The sequence below is a fragment of the Ahaetulla prasina genome, chromosome 4, assembly GCF_028640845.1.
Source record: "Ahaetulla prasina isolate Xishuangbanna chromosome 4, ASM2864084v1, whole genome shotgun sequence".
NCBI lineage: Eukaryota > Metazoa > Chordata > Lepidosauria > Squamata > Colubridae > Ahaetulla > Ahaetulla prasina.
The window spans coordinates 52,816,353-52,837,591 of record NC_080542.1 but is presented as its reverse complement, the minus strand read 5'-3'; the positions used below and the strand labels follow the sequence as shown (position 1 = coordinate 52,837,591).

The following is a 21,239-nucleotide window of genomic DNA, read 5'->3' as shown; positions in this document are numbered from 1 at the left end:
TAAATTAGTGTACCTATATTCTTTAAATCTCTAATATATAAGATATGTATATATAAGGTGGGAATTGTACATGTGTATTAGATTCACATTTTTCCTTAAAGCTCAGAGATGAAGAAACCTCTTGGATGAGAAGCGAAACATCTTCAAAGAAAACAAGAAAGCCCAGCTGCCTCTTGAAAAAGCACTTTTGGGACAACCATGACTGGGATGACTGAGAATCTCCATAGACAATTCTCCCCTAAGCTTTCCTTCTTTCTGCCCAGAAAAATAAAATTGTTGGATTCTCCTACCCAGTTTCAATTTGTTTGCGTCTTCACTGCTACTTGAATCTCTCCTGTTCATGTACATTTACACTTGCTAGAACACTCTTGCCTCTTGGTTCTGCAAAGCCTGTGTGCTGCTTAAGAAATGGCCCTGATTCATTTCCGTTCCCCTTTGTGGTTAGCTTGTTATTTCCTTCTTTCTCCATTTAAGGACATACCAGGTATCCTAAGAGGGTTAAATTTTCATATTAGATACTAGAACTGTTAAGCAAAGGGCAAAATGTCCTCCCCAATTTGACATGCCTGAATTCACACCAAGGCAGCCACTGCAAGTTATTTGGCCACTGACGCTACCATTAAAACTATTTTGAAAACTGAGAATGCATCAGGAATTAGGTTTTCTAAAATAGAGCAAAATAATTCTGTTATAAACAATCACTTGCAGTCTGCTAGAGAGTGTTTGCTAGAGGAAGTTGAAATGATTCTCCTCTGCCTTCAATTTTCTTAACCAACATAGATTCACTTGCTAATAAGATGGATGAAATACTCCTTTTAAATAGATAAAATTCTGATTTTTACAATTCAGCAGCCCTATGCTTCTCTGAAATTTGGTTAAATGAATCAATTGAAGATAGCAGCTTGCATATCCCAGGGTTTCAAATTCAACGATCAAACAGAATTGCAGAAACATCTGATAAAAAAGAAGGGAGGCTTATGCTTATATATCAACAACAGCTGGTCTCAGGATATACCGTTACTATAATATATAAATTCTGTAAAAAAAACCAGATACATTATCAACTGAAAACCATACTATTTGTCTCGTGAATTTTCCTCATTTCTTCTAATTGCTGTTTATGTCCCACCACCAGCCTGTGTAAACAAGGCATTATGAAATCTAGCTGACCAAATTATGGAGGCTGAAGCCAAATACCCCAATTCACTGGCCATTATTTTGGGAGATCTAAACAAGGCAAACTTAAGGAAAGAGCTACCAAAATACTTTCACCATGTCAATTGTCCCACTAGAGGCAAGGATACTTTAGACCATTGCTACACAATGCTAAAAGATGTTTATCGGTCCTTACCATGAGCAGCTGTAAGACACTCTGGTCATTGCATGATTCACCTTGTACCTGCTTACAGGCAAAGACTTAAAACCACAAAACCAACAATTAAATCAGTGATGATTTGAACTGAGGAGGGAAAGTTAAAGCTACAGGCTTGCTTTGACTGCACTGATTGGAATATTTTTGAAGATAACTCTGCAGATCTGGATGAACTCACAGATAATATAACATCGTATGTCAGCTTCTGTGAAGACCTATGTGTACTGACCAGAAGCTTGCAAATATACAAAAAGAACAAATCTTGGTTCACAGCTAAACTTAAACAGCTACATCATTCCAAAGAGGAAGCCTACAGAAAAGGTGATAAAATGCTGTACAATCAGACCAGAAATGTATTAACAAGGGAGATCAGAGCAGCAAAAAGAAGCTACTCTGAAAAGCTAAAGAATCAGTTATAAACAACTGAACCAGCAAACATGTGGATCACCACCACCAAAAATATCACCAGTTACGGCAAATCTCCTTCCCAGGCTGAAGGAAATCAACAATTGGCAGATGATCTGAACGTGTTTTACTGCAGATTTGAAAGGAAACTACAGCCACCTATCTCCACAACCCCCATCTCAGACATACCAACAACAGCCAAGCCTCCTACAACTGACCCCATCCCATTGGGTTCACAACCCCTAGTAATCACAGAAAAGGAAGTGCAAGACCTATTTCATAGACAAAAGCCATGAAAAGCCAAGACAAAATAACTCCTTCTTGCTTAAACCAATTGGCCCCCATCTTCACCCGTATCTTCAATAAATTGCTAGAAATGTGCTATGTTCCTTCTTGCTTCAAACGCCCTACTATCATCCCAATGCTGAAGAAGCCCACCATCAAGGAACTGAATGACTACAAACCAGTTGCTCTAATATCTGTAGTCATGAAAACCTTTGAAAGGCTAGAGCTGTCCCACTTGAAAACCATCACGGATCTGTTCTTAAATCCTCTGCAATTTCCATATATTGCTCATACCGAGCAAATAGATGAACAGATGATGCTATTAATATGACTCTGCACTACATCCTACAGCATCTTGAATCTCCAAAGACCTACACAAGGGTCTTCTTTGTAGACTTTAGTTCAGCATTCAATACCATCATTCCAAACACTCTTCTAACTAAGCTAGAACAGCTACTGGTCCCTGAACACACTTGTAAGTGGATCATAAGCTTCCTAACAAACAGGAAGCAACAGGTGAAGCTAAGCAGAATCACATCAGATATCTGTACAATTAGCACAGGGCTCCCCACAAGGCTGTGTGCTCTCCCCACTTCTCTTCTCTATGTATACCAATGACTGCATCTCTAATGATCCACCTGTTAAATTACTGAAGTTCACAGTTGACACAACAGTGATAGGTCTCATTCGAGACAATGATGAATCCACATACAGATGGGAGGTTGAACAACTACTCTTGTGGTGCAACCGGAACAATCTGGAACTGAACACACTCAAAACCATAGAAATGGTGGTAGACTTTAGGAGAAACACTTCCATACCTCCACCTCTCTCAATACTAGACTACACAGGATCAACAACCTTCAAATTTCCATATCGCAAGATCTAAAATGGACAACTAACATCAAAAACGTCATCAAAAAAGCACAACAAAGAATGTTCTTTCTGCGCCAACTCAGAAAGCTCAAACTGCCCAAGGAGCTGCTGATACAGTTCTACAGAGGACTTACATCTACACCTCTATTATTGTCTGGTTTGGTTCTGCAACCCCACAAGACAGACACAGACTTCAGAGGATAATTAGAACTGCAGAAAAAACTATTGCTACCAACCTGCCTTCCACTGAGGACCTATATACTGCACAAGTCAAAAAGAGGGCTGTGAAAATATTTACATATCCCTCACATCCTGGACATAAACTGTTTCAACTCCTATAGTTGAAGTGCTCTAAAACGACACTATAGAGCACTGCACACCAGAACAACAACAGTTTTTCCCGAACACCATCAGTCTGCTAAACAAATAATTCCCTCAACACTGTCAAACTATTTACTAATTCTGCACTACTATTATCTTCTCATCATTCCCATCACCCATCTCCTTCCACTTATGACTGTAACTTTGTTGCTTGTATCCTTACAATTTATATTGATATTGTTTCCTGATTGCTTATTTGTACCCTATGACTATCATTAAGTGTTGTACCTTATGATTCTTGATGAACATATCTTTTCTTTTATGTACACTGAGAGCATATGCACTAAGACAAATTCCTTGTGTGTCCAATCATACTTGGCCAATAAAAAATTCTATTCTATTGATGCTATTTTGTTCTTGTTTTGAGTCCTGATGTCAAATTTGTCTCCATTAATTTTTTTGTGCAAAGTTTGTCGTAGTACAATGTAGAACAAAGTTCGTCCTACATAGAATCCAGAAAGTTGTTGCTGGCAACTGACTTATATCATCTTGGACAAAAAGAATTTAAAGGTATCTCTAATCTTGTATTTATATTTTGTTGAGGTGTATGATGGTGCTCTTGGTGTAGATATGGGGCAAAACAAGGACACATTAGTATATAAAGCAATCCTGACTTCCCAGATAAAAATTCTATATAATAAATCTCAACATACTGTTTTGGAAAAACTAGACTTCATGTCCATTGTTGAATAAGAGATTGCTAAACTTAAATACATCCAAAGGTTTCATGCAATCTCAGATGGTCTCAACACATACAATCAGTTTTTAACTCATTATAATTATTGATTGACAGGGGATTGTATAACCAACTTGTCTTTCCCACCTTTCTCTCTCCATCTCATCCCAATTTAACTTCTATATCAGTTCAATTAGTTTATTCATCTGATGAAGTAAGGTGCAGCTCACAAAAGTTTATGGCTTTTAATAAAATATATTAGTTTAAAAAGGTGCTGACCAACTTCTTCTGATATCACGAAGGTGTATGCAACACATTATCAATAAACAAACAAACCACACATTCTTCCATGATGGCCATGGACCTGATTCAAGTAACTGATAGCCCTACACACGGGGGGGGAGGCACACTAGATCTGATTTTTATCTCTGGACAGTGGATTAATGATCTGGAATTAGGAGATTTAGTGACGGAACCGGTGTCATGGTCAGATCATTTTCTCCTTCGCCTGGACTTTTGGACCACCGCTCACCACCGCAGGGAGACGGAGCCAATGCGTTGGTTCCATCCCAGGCGCCTGATGGACCCTGAAAGGTTCCGGACGGAGCTTGGGCCGTTCCCTGAGGATCTGGCCCACGGCACGACTGAAGAACTAGTTGCGGCCTCTGACCCGGCGTAGATCTCAATTGGCTCCTTGGTTCTCTGAGGAGCTGAGGGAGATGAAATGCTGAAGAAGACGCCTAGAGAGTACCTGGAGGTCTAGCCGTTCCCAGACTGATCAGACATTAGTGAGATCTTTTACTAAGACCTACCTAGTGGCAATGAGGGAGGCGAAACGTTCTTACGTTTCCACTCATTGCATCGGCAGATAACCGCCTGGCTGCCCTGTTTCGGGTGACTCGCTCCCTTCTTCATCAGGAGGGGCGGGATGACCCCTTACAGGGACGTGCTGAGAAGTTTAACGGTTATCTATACGATAAAATCGTTCTGCTTCGGGATAGCTTAGACCAAAATTGCGATGATCCAAATGGGATGACGGATGCACGTCTTGTTGAAGTTGTTTGGGATGAGTTTGAGTCTGTGGCTCTCGAGGACGTGGACAGGTTGCTGGGGAGGTTACATGCAACCACATGTTTACTGGACCCGTGTCCTTCCTGGCTGGTGCTGGCTACTCAGGAAGTGACACGAGGCTGGCTCCGGGGAATTATAAACGCCTCATTGTTGGAAGGGGTTTTCCCCGCTGCCTTGAAAGAGGCGGTGGTGAGACCCCTCCTCAAGAAGCCTTCCCTGGACCCAGATATTTTGGGAAATTATCGTCCAGTCTCCAACCTTCGCTTTGTGGCGAAGGTTGTAGAGAGTGTGGTTGCATGGTAGCTTCCCCAGTACCTGGATGAAGCCGTCTATCTAGACCCGTTCCAGTCCGGCTTCCGGTCCGGACATAGTACGGAGACAGCTTTGGTCGCGTTGGTGGATGACCTCTGGAGGGCCAGGGATAGTTGTTCCTCTGCCCTGGTCCTATTAGATCTCTCAGCGGCTTTCGATACCATCGACCATGGTATTTTGTTGCACCGGTTGGAGAGCTTAGGAGTGGGAGGCACCGTTTATCGGTGGTTCTCCTCCTATCTCTCTGACCGGTCGCAGACGGTGTTGACAGGGGGGCAGAGGTCGACTGCGAGGCGCCTTACTTGTGGGGTGCCTCAGGGGTCGATTCTCTCGCCCCTCCTGTTCAACATCTATATGAAGCCGCTGGGTGAGGTCATCAGTGGTTTCGGGGTGAGTTATCATCTGTACGCTGATGACACGCAGCTGTACTTCTCCACCCCGGACCACCCCAACGAAGCGGTCGAAGTGCTGTCCCGGTGTCTGGAAGCCGTACGGGTCTGGATGGGGAGAAATAGACTCAAGCTCAATCCCTCCAAGACGGAGTGGCTGTGGATGCCGGCACCCCGGTACAGTCAGCTGCAGCCACGGCTGACTGTAGGGGGCGAGTTATTGGCCCCAATGGAAAGGGTGCGCAACTTGGGTGTCCTCTTGGATGGGCGGCTGTCATTTGGCAGCCGTCTCCAAGAAGGCCTTTTACCAAGTATGCTTGGTTCGCCAGTTGTGCCCCTTCCTTGACCGGGATGCCTTATGCACGGTCACTCACGCTCTTGTCACTTCCCGTTTGGATTATTGCAATGCTCTCTACATGGGGCTGCCCTTGAAGTGCACCCGGAGGCTGCAGCTAGTCCAGAATGCAGCTGTGCGGGTAGTAACGGGAGCCACTCGTTGCTCCCATGTAACACCACTCCTGCGCAGTCTGCACTGTGGTCTTTCGGGTGCGCTTTAAGATTTTGGTTACCACCTTTAAAGCGCTCCATGGCTTAGGGCCCGGGTACTTACGGGACCGCCTGCTGTTACCTCATGCCTCCCACTGACCCGTATGCTCACACAGAGAGGGCCTTCTCAGGATGCCGTCAGCCAAACAATGTCGGCTGGCGGCCCCCAGGGGCAGGGCCTTCTCTGTTGGAGCTCCTACGCTCTGGAACGAACTTCCCCCTGGTTTACATCAAGTGCCTGATCTTCGGACTTTTCACCGTGAGCTGAAAACGCACCTATTTATTCAAGCGGGACTGGCCTAAAAGTTTTATTAAATTTTAATTGGGGTAATTTATATTTTAAGGTTTGTTAAATTGCTTTTAAATTCCGGCCACCTTGTAATATGTTTTGTTTTAATCTTGTTTTAATGTGTATATTGTGGATTTTTTATATGGCTGTACACCGCCCTGAGTTCTTCAGGAGAAGGGCGGTATAAAAATCGAATAAAATAAAAATAAATAAATAAATAAACCTGGCAGAGAGGCAAACTGAGATAAGAGTGGGAAACGAGTCACAAAACAATTAAAGAATACAGTACAACAAACCCACCTCTGTTCCTTTATTATATTAAAAATGTATATTTATATGTTGCCCATCTCACTGCCCAAAAACAATCAGTATTACATATACCAAGGGCTTCTATCACTAAATCTAACTAAATACTTCTTTCACCATAACTAGAATAAAGGTGGAAAGATACAGAAATAGAAATAAAACCTCTGGTCACAAATGCTTCTGACCACAAATCAGGTTCCAACCACAAATTCACTTTTTTTTTTCGCGGCCAATTTTCCCTTCTGCGCCATTTCAATAAAAATCAAATACATTGTGAATTTTAGTATTTTGTTTATCCCAGAGGTGAAATCTGGTTACCTTCCTTACCAGTTCAGGAGCGCGTGCACGCATCACATGCAGAACTTCTGCACATGCACAAAATCTTCAGCGCATGCGCAGAAGGTAAAAAACACATTACTTCCTGGTTAAAACCAGGAAGTAATGACATCCAGATGGGTGGATGTCATTACTTCTTGGCAAAGCTCCGCCATCGCTACTGGATCGCCGAACTACCAGCCGCGATCACTACCAGATCGTGCGATCTGGTCTGACCCGGTAGAATTTCACCCCTGGTTTATCCTAAACGTATTAGATGTTGAGATAGTGATGTCAAACTCAAGGCCCGTGGGCTGGATCTTAATGGGGGTAATTAAATCCAGCCCACGGAGCTGGCCTGGAAATATCAAAGGAGTGGCCCGCGGTGCCTCAGCCGACCAAAACAGGCCACATGCACGCCCCTCGCAGCTAGTTTTGGGGGGCGGGCCTCCAGCAGCACTCTGCTGGCCAAAAGCAGGCTGCACAGAATCCAAACAATGACACTCAGTGATGTCAAAATGATGGGCACATCAAGGTAATGCCCTCCTTTTTAACATACATTGCAGAGTTCATATTGACTTAAAACTGCCAAGATTTGGGTCATTCATTAACTGCTACTATGGACTTCCTAAGAATGTAATTACATACCTAGTTATCAAGAACTCAAAGGCATTTGTGTTGTTCAGCTGAAGGGTGGTGGCTGTTTTTTGTTTTTGTTTTTTTGTATATAGCCTGAATTTACATAGCTTAAATTTTTCAGTCTTAGATAGAAGTTAGATATTTAGATAAATTGAGGTTAATTTCTCTTTTCCAGGTTTTAGATTTATAACAATTAAATTTTATAGTAACTGCCAACAATTTCACATATAATAGTATGTGAACAAATGGTCTTTTTCCATGATCTGTTCCTGAGTGTCAATTTTTCTCAAATTAGGGTTCACTGAGAACTTGGGCAAACTGGTAACTATTTGTTTGTGTATTTGTACCAGTATCTATTTGAGTATTTGTGTGGAGAGTGATACTTCACTTTCATTTGATAAACTTGAATTTCAGATTGGACCTTCCAATTTATATAATTGGGGATGGTCTGAATGAGGTTTCCATTAAAAGAAGTGCCTGTTTCCTGTCCTATGTGACTTTAGCCCCAGATATAAAGGCATTCAATTTTGATAACAGTGATTGAAGGTTTTCTTCTTTATAAGAAAATTATTCATTTTCTGTTGAACTCTTTGAAGTCCTAGCTTTTGTTATAAAATTAAAGTATAAAAATCTAGATTTTATTATTAAAGGCATTGTATAGGTAGTCCTCATTTAGGGACTGCCTTATACAATGAGAATTCGCAGTTATAATGGTGATGCAAAAGTAACTTTTCAGCCAATCCTTATATTTACTATCTTTGCAGATCTGTAAAGCAAAGAAAAGTCGAAATAAATTCATAAGCAATTACAGTTTCACTTAGCACTTGCTTAACAACGGAGTTGCCAGTTCCAATTAGTCACTAAATGAGCAATCAGTATGAGAATGTGTGCTGTCATCGGCCTTTCATTTTCTCTTTTGTTCATTAAGTAATGGGAGGCAACAACTTCATTACCATAGTTTTTCTAGCACTTAAGGCACAAAATCACAAGTTCCTATTACGTATCCCTACTTGAGATAGATACTGGTTAACCCAAAGAATTTCTTTTCCTCACTAGCTAATATTCTTTTTATGCCTTCTGCAAGGGTTTTTTCTTCACCTCCATCACACAGTACTGTGGAAAAGCTTAAATCCAAATGGTGTTCCTAAGAACAAGAATTATACTAGTTGAATTCCCTAATCAGATTCCCAGCTAGATTAGGGAATTACTGAATTTCCTAGCACTCTTACCATGTATAGGTTTACAACACCCTCAGCTGACTAGAATCATACAACAATATTGTATTATATATACTCACAGATAAGCCCCAAAAATAGGTTCAAAAATACACCCATAAAATTGGATTCAGGTTATCTGTGAACCAGAGTTCAGGTTTTTTTAAAACCCATTACAGCCTTAAAATTATGTGGTTTTTATAAATTACGCTGTAATTATTTGAAGTTTCCCACCTGTCGCTATGGCTAAAAATTCAAGGTTCGGCTTATCTACAGGAGGTATATTTTTCATGGTACTTTGGCTGAAGTTTTGAGGGCCAATTTATCTACAGATAATCCTATCCAAAATATATATATGGTATATATATATATATATATATATATATATATATGTGTGTGTGTGTTTTCTGAGGTTTTTGCGGGTGTTTGTATGTAGATCTTTGGTTATTCGGGTTTTCTCCCGCGTAAAATTGGAAGTGTCTTGGCGGCGTTTGAAGTCTCATTCGTCATCTTCAGGCTTCAGCTGCGTGCTTCTGGGAGCACGGCTGAAGCCTGAAGATGACGAATGAGACTTCGTCAAACGCCGCCAAGACACTTCCAATTTTACGCTGGAGAAAACCCGAATAACTAAAGATCTACATATATATATATATATATATATATATATATATATATATATATATATATATATATATATATATATATATATATATACACACACACACACACACATATATATATAGTAACTACTTAATATCAATAATTTATAAGATGAGCAGGTCACACAGCGCCCTTCAATACCACTGCAGACACTGCTGAATAGATTACAATGTCCAGCAAACAATTTTCCCCTGTGAATATTCATGACATGGTACCTCTAGTGACTCACGTCAGGGGAGACTTTCCAGGCTAAAATTTGACTGGAGTGAAAGCTAACCTTTCATGAGGACCCTATTACCCCTGGCATAATCTCTTTGGCGGGAATCCCTTTTCTAGTCAATTTTTGGCAGAGGAATATTTTTTTGCTGAATGAAAGACTAAAGAGAAAGTGACAACTTAGCTGTTATATGATAACTTGCCCAAAAACTATTATTCTGACTCTCTAGCCATTAAATAAGTGTCTAGAGAGTTGTCTAAAAAGATAAAAACATCTAAAAGTAAAGGATTACAATTCCAAATAAATGGTACAAGATAAATCATTCAGAAGCAATAAAAAGATGGACTATATACCAAGGGAGCAGAAGAAATATCTGACTATCAAAGATACTACTACTAAAGTGCATTCTTCTAACAGAAGAAAGAATTACTGGAAAGAAACACAATGCAGAAATTCAAGAAGTAAGGATTTTGCTGTTTCCTCTCTTGTGAACAGAGAATTTGAATTTGAATTTTCTTCATAAGAACTGTTTTGCATATTTTTAATCTCTAGACAAATAGCCTGTTCGTTGGCTTCACCAATGATATTACTCATAGCAACCACACCAATCACGATGATGTTCAAATGACAATTGTCATTACTATTGTGATTATGTTCTTGAAGCCTGATAGCTGATGTCATGAAGCTTACATCATGATATATTGCATCATTTGTTGTCCCTTCCTCTTCCATGGATGCCCATGTTGTAAGACTTCCCAAGGGAGCCAGCAAAGAGAGCAACATTTCAGAATTTGTTTAAAATTAAACTCATTAATGCTGAATTCCAGAATCACATTCGTAGCCTCAGAAATGAGAGCCTTTTATTCTACAATTTTTTGAATATTATGTCATAGAGCCGTGATGGCGAACCTGTGGCACACTTGCCACAAGTGGCACACGTAGCCATATCAGTGAGCATGTGAGCTCAGCTCCAGTGCACATGCGTGCATTGGCCAGCTGATTTTCAGACCTTCTGAGCCCACCAGAAGTAGGAAAACAGGCTGTTTCCTGCCTCCAGAGGGCCTGAGTGGTGGTGGGGAAGGCCCATTTTTCTCTTACCTGGCTCCAGAACCTCTCTAGGAGTCTGGGAGGGTGGAAAACTGCCTTTCCCACCCATCCCCAGGCCCTCTGGAGGCCAGAAACCGCCTGTTTACCAACTTCCGGTTGGACAGGAAGTGATGTTTTTTGCTGTCCCCAGTCCCCAGAGCCTCTCTAGGAGTCTGATTTATTCTAAGGCAGATTATATATACACTAGCATGTAATTTGAATTTCCTCGATTATTAGAAAACAGAATTGACTTCCAAATTTTATTTGCAGCTAAATTTATTTATTTATTTATTTATTATTTAAATTTTTATACCGCCCTTCTCCCGAAGGACTCAGGGCGGTTCACAGCCAGATAAAAAATACACAATAATACAATATAAATACGAATAAAATACAATTAAAAAACTTATTAAATTGGCCAAGATTAAAAATTTAAGATAAAAACCCATTAAAAACCCATAAATTTAAAAACTAACCCAGTCCAGCGCAGATGAATAAGTGAGTTTTAAGCTCGCGACGAAAGGTTCGGAGGTCCGGAAGTTGACGGAGTCCTGGGGGGAGTTCGTTCCAGAGGGCGGGAGCCCCCACAGAGAAGGCCCTTCCCCTGGGCGCCGCCAGACAACACTGTCGCGCCGACGGCACCCTGAGGAGTCCCTCTCTGTGAGAGCGCACGGGTCGGTGAGAGGTATTCGGTAGCAGCAGGCGGTCCCGTAAATAGCCCGGCCCTATGCCATGGAGCGCTTTAAAGACGTTTACCAACACCTTGAAGCGCACCCGGAAGGCCACAGGTAGCCAGTGCAGTCTGCGCAGGATGGGTGTCATGCGGGAGCCACGAGGGGCTCCCTCTATCACCCGCGCAGCTGCATTCTGGACTAACTGAAGCCTCCGGATGCCCTTCAAGGGGAGCCCCATATAGAGAGCATTGCAGTAATCCAGACGAGACGTCACAAGGGCGTGAGTGACTGTGCACAAGGCATCCCGGTCTAGAAAGGGGCGCAACTGGCGCACCAGGCGAACCTGGTGGAAAGCTCTCCTGGAGACGGCCGTCAGATGGTCTTCAAAAGACAGCCGTTCATCCAGGAGAACGCCCAAGTTGCGCACCCTCTCCATCGGGGCCAATGACTCGCTCCCAACAGTCAGCCGTGGACTCAGCTGACTGTACCGGGATGCCGGCATCCACAGCCACTCCGTCTTGGAGGGATTGAGCTTGAGCCTGTTTCTCCCCATCCAGACCCGTCGGCTTCCAAACACCGGGACAGCACTTGATAGCTTCATTGGGGTGGCCCGGTGTGGAAAAGTACAGCTGGGTGTCATCAGCATACAGCTGGTACCTCACACCGAAGCCACTGATGATCTCACCCAGCGGCTTCATATAGATGTTGAACAGAAGGGGCGAGAGAATCGACCCCTGCGGCACCCCACAAGTGAGGGGCGCGGGGTGACCTCTGCCCGTCAACACCGTCTGCGACGGTCGGAGAGATAGGAGGAGAACCACCGATAAACGGTGCCTCACTCCCAATCCCTCCAACCGGCGCAGCAGGATACCATGGTCGATGGTATCGAAAGCCGCTGAGAGGTCTAATAGGACCAGGGCAGAGGAACAACCCTATCCCTGGCCCTCAGAGATCATCCACCTGCGACCAAAGCCGTCTCAGTGCTGTAACCGGTCGGAAGCCGGACTGGAGCAGGTCCAGATAGACAGTTTCCTCCAGGTGCAGGGAAACTGATATGCCACCATACTCTCTACAACCTTCGCCGCGAAGGTTGGAGACCGGACGATAATTACCTAAAACAGCGGGTCAGGAAGGCTTCTTGAGGAGGGCCTCACCACCGCCTCTTTCAAGGCGGCGGAAGACTCCTCCAACAAGGAAGCACTCGTAATCCCTGGAGCCAGCCTCGTGTCACCTCCTGAGTGGCCAGCACCAGCCAGGAGGGCACGGGTCCAATAAACACGTGGTGGCATTCAATCTACCCAGCAACCTGTCCATGTCCTCGGGAGCCACAGGGTCAAACTCATCCCAGACAATATCACCAAGACCGCCCTCAGACGCCCCGTCCGAATCGCCACAATTTTGGTCCAGACCATCCCGAAGCTGAACGATTTTATCGTATAGATACCGGTTAACCTCCTCAGCCCGTCCCTGCACCGGGTCACCCCGCTCCCCCTGATGAAGGAGGGAGCGGGTCACCCGAAACAGGGCAGCTGGGCGGTTATCTGCCGACGCAATGAGGGAGGGGGCGTAGCAACGCCGCTTCCTCAGTGCCACTAGGTAGGTCCTAGTATAGGATCTAACTAGTGTCCGATCAGCCTCTGAATGGCTGGACCTCCAAGAACTCTCTAGGCGTCTTCTCTGGCGTTTCATCCCCCTCAGCTTCTCGGAGAACCAAGGAGCCGGTTGGGATCTGCGCCGGGTCAGAGGCCGCAGAGGCACGACACAGTCTAAAGCCCCAGCCGCAGCCCGTTCCCAGGCTGCAGCTAGTTCCTCTGCCGTGCCGTGAGCCAGACCCTCAGGAAGTGGCCCAAGCTCCGTCCGGAACCTCTCTGGGTCCATCAGGCGCCTGGGAGGGTACCAATGTAATGGTTCCCGCTCCCTGCGGTGTTGGGTAGCGGTCAGAAAGTCCAGGCGAAGGAGAGAGTGATCTGACCATGACAAAGGTTCTGTGACTATATCTCTCAAGTCCAGATCCTTCAACCACTGACCAGAGATGAAAATCAGGTCCAGTGTGCCTCCCCCGATGTGAGTGGAGCCATCCACTACTTGAGTCAGGTCCAGGGCCGTCATGGAGGCCATGAACTCCCGAGCTACTGTCGATGACGAGCCGGCAGATGGCAAGTTAAAGTCCCCCATGACTAAAAGTCTGGGGGTCTCCACTGCCACCCCGGCAAGCACCTCCAGGAGCTCGGGCAGGGCGGCTGTCACGCAGTAAGGAGCAGGTACGCAACCAGCAAGCCCATCTGACATCTATGACCCCACCTCACAAAGAGGGATTCACACCCGGCAATCTGAGGTACAGTGGTCTCCCTCGGCTCTAGACTCTCTTTAATAACAACCGCCACCCCCCCACCCCTACCCTGGGCCCTCGGCTAATGGAATGCACGGAAACCCGGTGGGCACATCTCAACCAGGGGCACGCCTCCTTCAGTGCCCAACCAGGTCTCCGTAACGCCTATAATATCCGCAGCACCCCCGAATCAGATCATGTATTAGGGGGGCCTTATTGGCCACGGACCGTGCGTTGCATAACATCAGACGAAGGCCCAGGCTCTGAGGGTCTTGACCATCCGGGGAACGGGAGAAGTCAGGGGGATCGGGGCACGCGATCGCCTGCATACATCGAACGCGTGACCCCCTAAACCGATACGATCCCCCCCTTCCGCCATATCTGCCCCTCCCACTTACCGTGCAGATGGACTCACCCTCACACAGAGGAACACACTCCCCCCCCATAACCTCCGAACCCATTTGATAGTCGCCACGAGCATGCGCTGGAACTGGTTTCCCTCCCGACGGGCTACCCCCATCACCCGCCCTAACCCTCCCACCCCTTAAAAATACCCTGTCTAAAAACCCCCAAAGGCTCTTTCTTTTCGCATGCCACCTTTGTGGGTCCCAAGACCTGTCATTGAGGCCGGCCCTTGGTAGCGACGTGGGCCATTCCTGCGAGGCGGGGGCACCTCGCAGGCGCAAGAGTTCATGTATAGTGTAGCGCATAGAAAAGTGCGAATTGGCGAGGGATGCTAAGATGGTAAAATCCCAGAATAGTAAAAATGGTGGATCTTCCAGCGGATGTCCAGTTGGTAGGAGGACAGATGGAGCAGGAACCAGATAACGATGACAAAGCAGGAACAGACAGGCCGGCAGTCTCCATAGTGAGCTTATGGAAAACAATTCTACAATAGCTCTTGATCAAGTAGAAATGGCTATCGGTCTGTCAAAGTCCATAGACCAGTCCAAACTAGTCCAATCCAGTCCAGTCCACTCCAAAACCCGCGGATGAACGTGCATGAACACCCAGTTTAGGTGACCAAAAGTCCGGTATGTGGGGGGAGGTGGAAAATACGATGGAACGAGCCAAGCCACAAAGGGCCATTAGATGACACGCGATGTAAAATGCGATGTAACAGGCCAGAAGAGGGGACAAACCTCAGCCTCGGCTCCGGCCTCCTCTCCCACCGAGGCCTCACCACGCCCATCACCGGTGGGGCTGCCGAATACAGGGCGCCGCTGGACAGGCGCCTCGCAGCCCACAAGGCCTCGCCGGGCGCAACCAGCGCCGATGGAACTGGCGGGCCTACCAATAGGCGAAAAAGCGGGCCGGGATTCACGCCAGCTGGAACCAGGCCGAATCCACACCGCGAAGCCACTGGAGCCAGGCCAGGACCGCCGACGATCTCACGCCGCTGGAGCCTGGCCGGGATCGCCGGGATCGCCGCTGGGGCTGGGCCGGAGTCGAGACCGGAGCCCGCACAAACAGCAGGCCTCCCTCGCGTCCTCGAATCCCCTAAAATGGCCGCCCTCTTCTGGACCGCCGCTCCGTCCCTCGGCCCGTTCTCGGCTGTCGCATATCCGAGAGGATACAAACCTCTCCAGCGGCAGCCAAGAAGATCGTACAACACGCCGAGGGACCAGAGGAACCTGGTAAGTCAGCCCGAAGTCACCATTTAGGGAGAAGCCGCCACCGCCGATTCGGGCTCCTCTAAACAGCTGCCATTCTCGCGCATGCGCAGAGCCTTTTATATCTTTCTAGAATCCTGTAACATTGTCTCTCTGTAGGTTACTTATAACTAAGTTATAAATTAATTTTATAGTTAGAATATTTGTTTGCTAGTTTATCAAAAATTAAAGTTTTTGCTTATTCTCTCTAAGCAAAATTTTTTAATGTTAAATATTGAAAACTGTCAACATTTTTTTCATTTGCTTTACTCTACATTCAGTTCTTTCTTGTCCTTCTTGTCAGAAAAAAAACTACTATGGAGTCTCTGGAGCTCTCTGAACTTGGTTGTTTGCTTGCAGACATTTCATTACTCAACTAGGTAACATCATCAATGCTAGTGATTAACACTCAAAATAAAGGAGAAGAAAGAAACAGAATATTTTTTTAATGGCTAGATAACAAAAACAGAAGTTAGAAACTTAAAAGTTTAAGAGAATGATAAACTATACACTTAAGGTTTATTAGTATGGCTAAGCAAATATTATTATTATTATTATTTACTTTATTCATTAAATATGAAATTCACTCAACTGAACATTCAAAAATGCATCACAAATACCATTAACTGCTGCTAATGGTTGAAACGAGTTGCTGCCAACGTCCTAGGTATCAACCAAGTACCTTCTTAAGATGTACGATGTTCCAAGTCGCACAGTTTTTTGCAGTTCCGCTGGTGTTATTGCAGGAAGCTGCAATTTGTTGATGTATATTAATAATAATAATAATAATAATCTTTATTCATTAAACATGAAACTCAGTCAACTGAACATTAAAAAAGGCATCACAAATACTATTGACTGGTGCTGATGGTTGATACGCGTTTTTTCTTCCACAGTTGCATCATTCTTTTTTGAAATCCCCTGGCTGTTGGTTCTGCCTGGTAATAATATTTGATGATTTCTCGATTTTCTTCAGTTGTCCAAGTTTTGCGCTTTTCTTTTAGTTGCTTTGCAGTTGCACACCCTGGTTCTCTAGCAGTAACAACTGAGCCCTGTAGCCCCTTTTTCGACAGTGTCCAGGAGCCATAGCATCTGACATGGTCCTTAGTGACCCGGGCGATGACCAATCCGGTGTGGAATTTCGTTGATTCTTTCTCATCAATAGTGATGGCAGGCGCCTAGGTTGGCTCATGGTGGCTAAGCCACTACTGATCCAAAAATGATAATCCCGTAACAGTAGGAACTGCACAGAATAGCTGTCTAGGCCCAGCCACGGCAGCCTAACTGCTTGTTTAGTGGCAGAAAGGCAGGATAAGGAAAGGGGGGGGGAGGAAAGAGGCCTACCTGCCTGTTGGGTGGTAGAATCAGGAATTGGGGGTGGGGGGAATGGCCTAACTGCCTGTTGGGTGGTAGAATTAGGAATGTGGGCGGAGGAAAATGTCCTAACTGCCTGTTGGATGGCTGACTCAGGAATGGGAGGAAGGAAAGAGGCCTACCTGCCTGTTGGATGGCAGAATCAGGAATTAATAATAATAATTAATAATAATAAATTTAATAATAATAATATGAATATGAATATTATTGTTATTATTACTATTGTTATTTTCAAAACTAACTGTACTCAGACAACACACTGTTCATGTAGATGTTGAGCTTTTATGTTTACTAAAGAAAAACGTATAAATAAAATATTTTCAAAAGTGCCAATGAGTGTGGATTTGCTCCCACACTCTAGGAAACAAGGGAATTCACTAGAGCAATGGTTTTCAACCTGTGGCCCCTGGACCCCTGGGGGGCCTGCAATGTCATCACAGGGGGTCCCTTGAAGAAATATTATGATTTAAATCTTGGGGATCCATGGCCATGATCTGTGGCCACAAAAGATATTTAAAGGGGTCTGTGATGAAGAAAAGGTTGAGAACTACTGCACTAGGGAGTGAGATCAACAACTCTGTGAGACTGATTGGACTGAGAGAGAGCTACTGATCCAAAGTCACTCAGCTGGCTTTCATGCTTAAGGCAGGACTGAAATTCAATTTCTTGATTTCTTGCTTGGTGCTGTAACAACTAAATTAAATTGGCTTTGTACAGATTAGAACCTTTCTATTTATTTGAAATAGAAATGTGCAATAATATGACTCTTCAAAGATAGTATGAAGTTGAACAGATTTTTGGATATTTTTTTAAATGCCAGTATTTTGATTTGTTAGATTCCATTACTTGATCTGTTTTGTGTACCTGTAAAATGTGGTGGTTGGGCAAACCTACAAATACTCATTGAATAATAAATCAATCAAGTGGGAAAGAAGGTGCAATACACCAGGGTAAAATGTGGCTGGCCACTTTGCGTTTCAATATGTACAATATAGTTGTACAACTATAGCCATAGGATATCTCGTTTACAGCCAAATCCTCCAGCCTAGGCTTGAACTGGGAAGCAGGGATTCCAGTTCATAACCAAATATTGGCACTCAAGACAAGTCAGAGCAGCCAACACTTCTGTTTCCGAATCATGAAACTACAACAAAATTCCCACGGAGTTTTTTCTTCAAGTGAAGCCAAAGCAGAAATATAATGGGATCAAGCCTCAAAAAGGCCAATTCCATCCCAAAGGAGCCCAGGAAGCTACTTTTGATGTCGTGCCTCCTGTTATCAACACCGTCATTTATTTGACTTAGACGGTTCGCTTCCTGAGATAATAGCCAGAGGTCTTAGAGTGAACGCCGGGCTTTTGTACAGCACCGAGCACTTTACAAGTCATCAAGAAGCGTAGGGCTCAGCAGCCGGGGTGCCGCCATCTCTTCGCTTTGAAAGCACAAATGCAACAGTTATTCTTAGCCTAGCACCTTTCCCATCCTTCTCCTTCTCCACAGCGCACCAGTAGGCACACCTCTTTGCGCTAGTGCACGCCAGCAGGCAAACGAAGCCAAAGTTACAGGTCCGCTCTCTTTCCCGAAACCTGAAGCCTACCGGGCGAGCCTTTTGCCCCACCAGCCCCCCCAAACAAGGCCTCTTTTGCATCTTGCCCTCTCTGCATCCGCCGCGCCCGCCAGCCCAGAGCATCTGGCCGCTGCAATCGGACATTCGCCACTTACCAAAGGGCGTCGCTGCGCGCCGAGACCCCAACTATCCCAACGAGGCCGATCTCTCGGCGCACCTCTGCTCGCTGCTGCTTCCAAGGAAAGTGGGAGACGCCGGCGCTTCGCCCCCCCTCAGCACACACAAAGCGCGGCACTGCTTGTTTCCTCCTTCGTCTCCTTTGTGTGCGAGTGCGCGCGCAGCAATCTCTCAGCCCCTCGAGCTTCCCATCCTACTTCGCTCTTTCTCTGCCCACCTCTGTCTCTCCCCTCCGGCTCCGCTGAATCCCCACTGCTTATTGCCTTCTTCCTCCTCCTCCATCAATACCAGGGCGCGGAGCTGCAAAGGGGACGCCGTCGGTGGATTTGTCTGAGTGTGTATATGCGTGAGACAGATCGGGATCCCCGCGATAGACAACCAACCGTCTTGGTAACCTGTCGTGGAGATCAAATGTCGCTCTGAGAAACAGTGTTGGCAGTCAAAAGTTCTTGAAGTCCAGCTCCGAATCTGGTCAATCAGATGCCCTTCCCTGGAGAAGCTCCCCAACAAAGAGCGGAGGCCCAGCAAGGATTTGGAGTGGGGCATCTAGTGCTTTGAAATCGCCTGCCTCGGTCCCTCTGAACAGATTATTTCAAAGGATTTATCTGTTGACTAACAATATCCAGTGGCTGCTCATTCCATAAGTCCCACAAAAAGTGCATCCTTTGGGAGTCTCCAAACAGTTCCTAATCCTGAAGCTTAAAGCACTGAAACACCACACCTACAGCTTCTGGACATGATACCCAGGACTTTTAATCACTGTCCTGTGACCTTTTCTCATTGATTTATTTTGTTAAATTTATAGTCTCACTGATGTTTTTCAGGTGCTCAAGGAAATATATGCAGTTAGCACATTCTTTTCCAAATTTTCCCCACCCCACAACCCAATCACCTTCCATAACTGAGGGAGGGATTAAATCCTAGCCCAACACTTTTACCGCTATGCAGTATTGTTTTTAAAAGTCATGTTGCTGTTTATAAAAATCCAGTTATTTGTAAAAGAAATCACTTACCTACACAAGTAAAAATGCACAACACAAGTCTTTCCACCATCTCTGAAATCCAACAAAAAAAATGGATTGTCCAGAGAATGAATACCTGTGTATGTCTATGGAGATTCTCAGTCATTCAGATCATGGTTGTCCCAAAGGTGCCTTTTCAAGAGGCAGCTGGACTTTCTAGTTTTTCTTTGAAGATATTTTGCTTCTCATCAAGAGAAGAGCTGAAGAAGCTCCTTGGATGAGAAGCAAAATGTCTTCAAAGAAAAATCAGAAAATCCAGTTGCCTCTTGAAAAAGCACCCTTGGGAATACTTGTCTAATTTCTCCAAAATTCACCATCACATTAACTGAATATAAGAATATAAGATGTATTCCTGGCTCAGGACATTTACGATCTAAAATTGTACAATCTAAAATAAGTGTAGAGAAACAAGACAAGAATTGAAATTTGAATTTATTTATAAGTTGAATTAAAATTAAAATAACCACCACCATTTCACCCAAATTAGCACACTCCAGTTCTGTGGATTTTATCATAATTGCAGCTCACACCAGCATACTTATCAAGTGAGATAGATATATGCACTTCAACCAATATGAAAGGCTCTGACAGGGCACATGAACAACATAACAAGGAACAAAAGCCTCATGCCTGCAACATTATTCAGTTGTGTTGCTGTGCTGATATTCTACTAATAGGCAACTACACCAATATGTGCCTTGTTTAAATACAATAGCCCTTATATCTAGCTGATCCTTTCTGATCAGGTATTTGATTTCATTTTTCTTCTAGTATGCTAGCGATTTATGTATCTTGGTTTATCTTAATGGTAACCTTAATATAACTTTATTGATTTGAGCTATATTTCTGCCATGTCTGGGAAACCAAGCAGTCTCATCAAGCAGCCATAAAATCTTTCCCTTCAAAGACACCAAAACATAATTGCAAATATCTTTTCCCAAAACGCACACTCTCTGAGAAAGTTTGCTATCCAATAGCAGAGCCTTCCACACAATCAGACTTTCTTTCTTGGAGAATATAATAAGATAGGTAGCATGCTTTGCCCATTCCTATACTTTATATCCTGTAAATAAATAATCTGTCTGCTATAAAGCATACATTGCTCCAGCCAAATTCCCACTTTCACAGAGAATGATTCAACCTCCAATATCCCTTTTTGCTTTAGTTTATACTTAATTGATTAAGTAAAACTGAAAGCAAGATGGAACTGTAAATGACACAGACATTTTTTAACATTTTGATTCCTTTTAAAAGAGAGAAACTATGTTTTCCATCTGAAGTGACTACAAGTTTTGGTTTATTAAACAATTCTCTATGTTACTTTGTACATTGGCTGGCATTCACAACAAGAGTGTACTTATAAAGTGTCCAGATTTATACTGTATTACAATTCAGTTAATAAATAA

At 44.3% G+C, this 21,239-nt stretch overlaps 1 protein-coding gene across 3 annotated transcripts in view; it reads right to left on the bottom strand.

The window, feature by feature from the left end:
- LIMD2 (LIM domain containing 2) overlaps positions 1–18,980 on the bottom strand; it is a 35,068-nt gene extending 16,088 nt beyond the window's left edge. Inside the window, exon 1 of one of the 3 annotated variants that reach the window (XM_058180860.1) lies at positions 18,790–18,980. The gene's annotated coding sequence lies outside the window, so the exon portion shown is untranslated. Of the gene's footprint in view, positions 1–290; positions 387–18,789 lie in introns of those variants that run through there. The other 2 variants (XM_058180862.1, XM_058180861.1) reach the window with 2 other exon arrangements.
- Between the last annotated feature and the right edge of the window lie 2,259 nt (positions 18,981–21,239).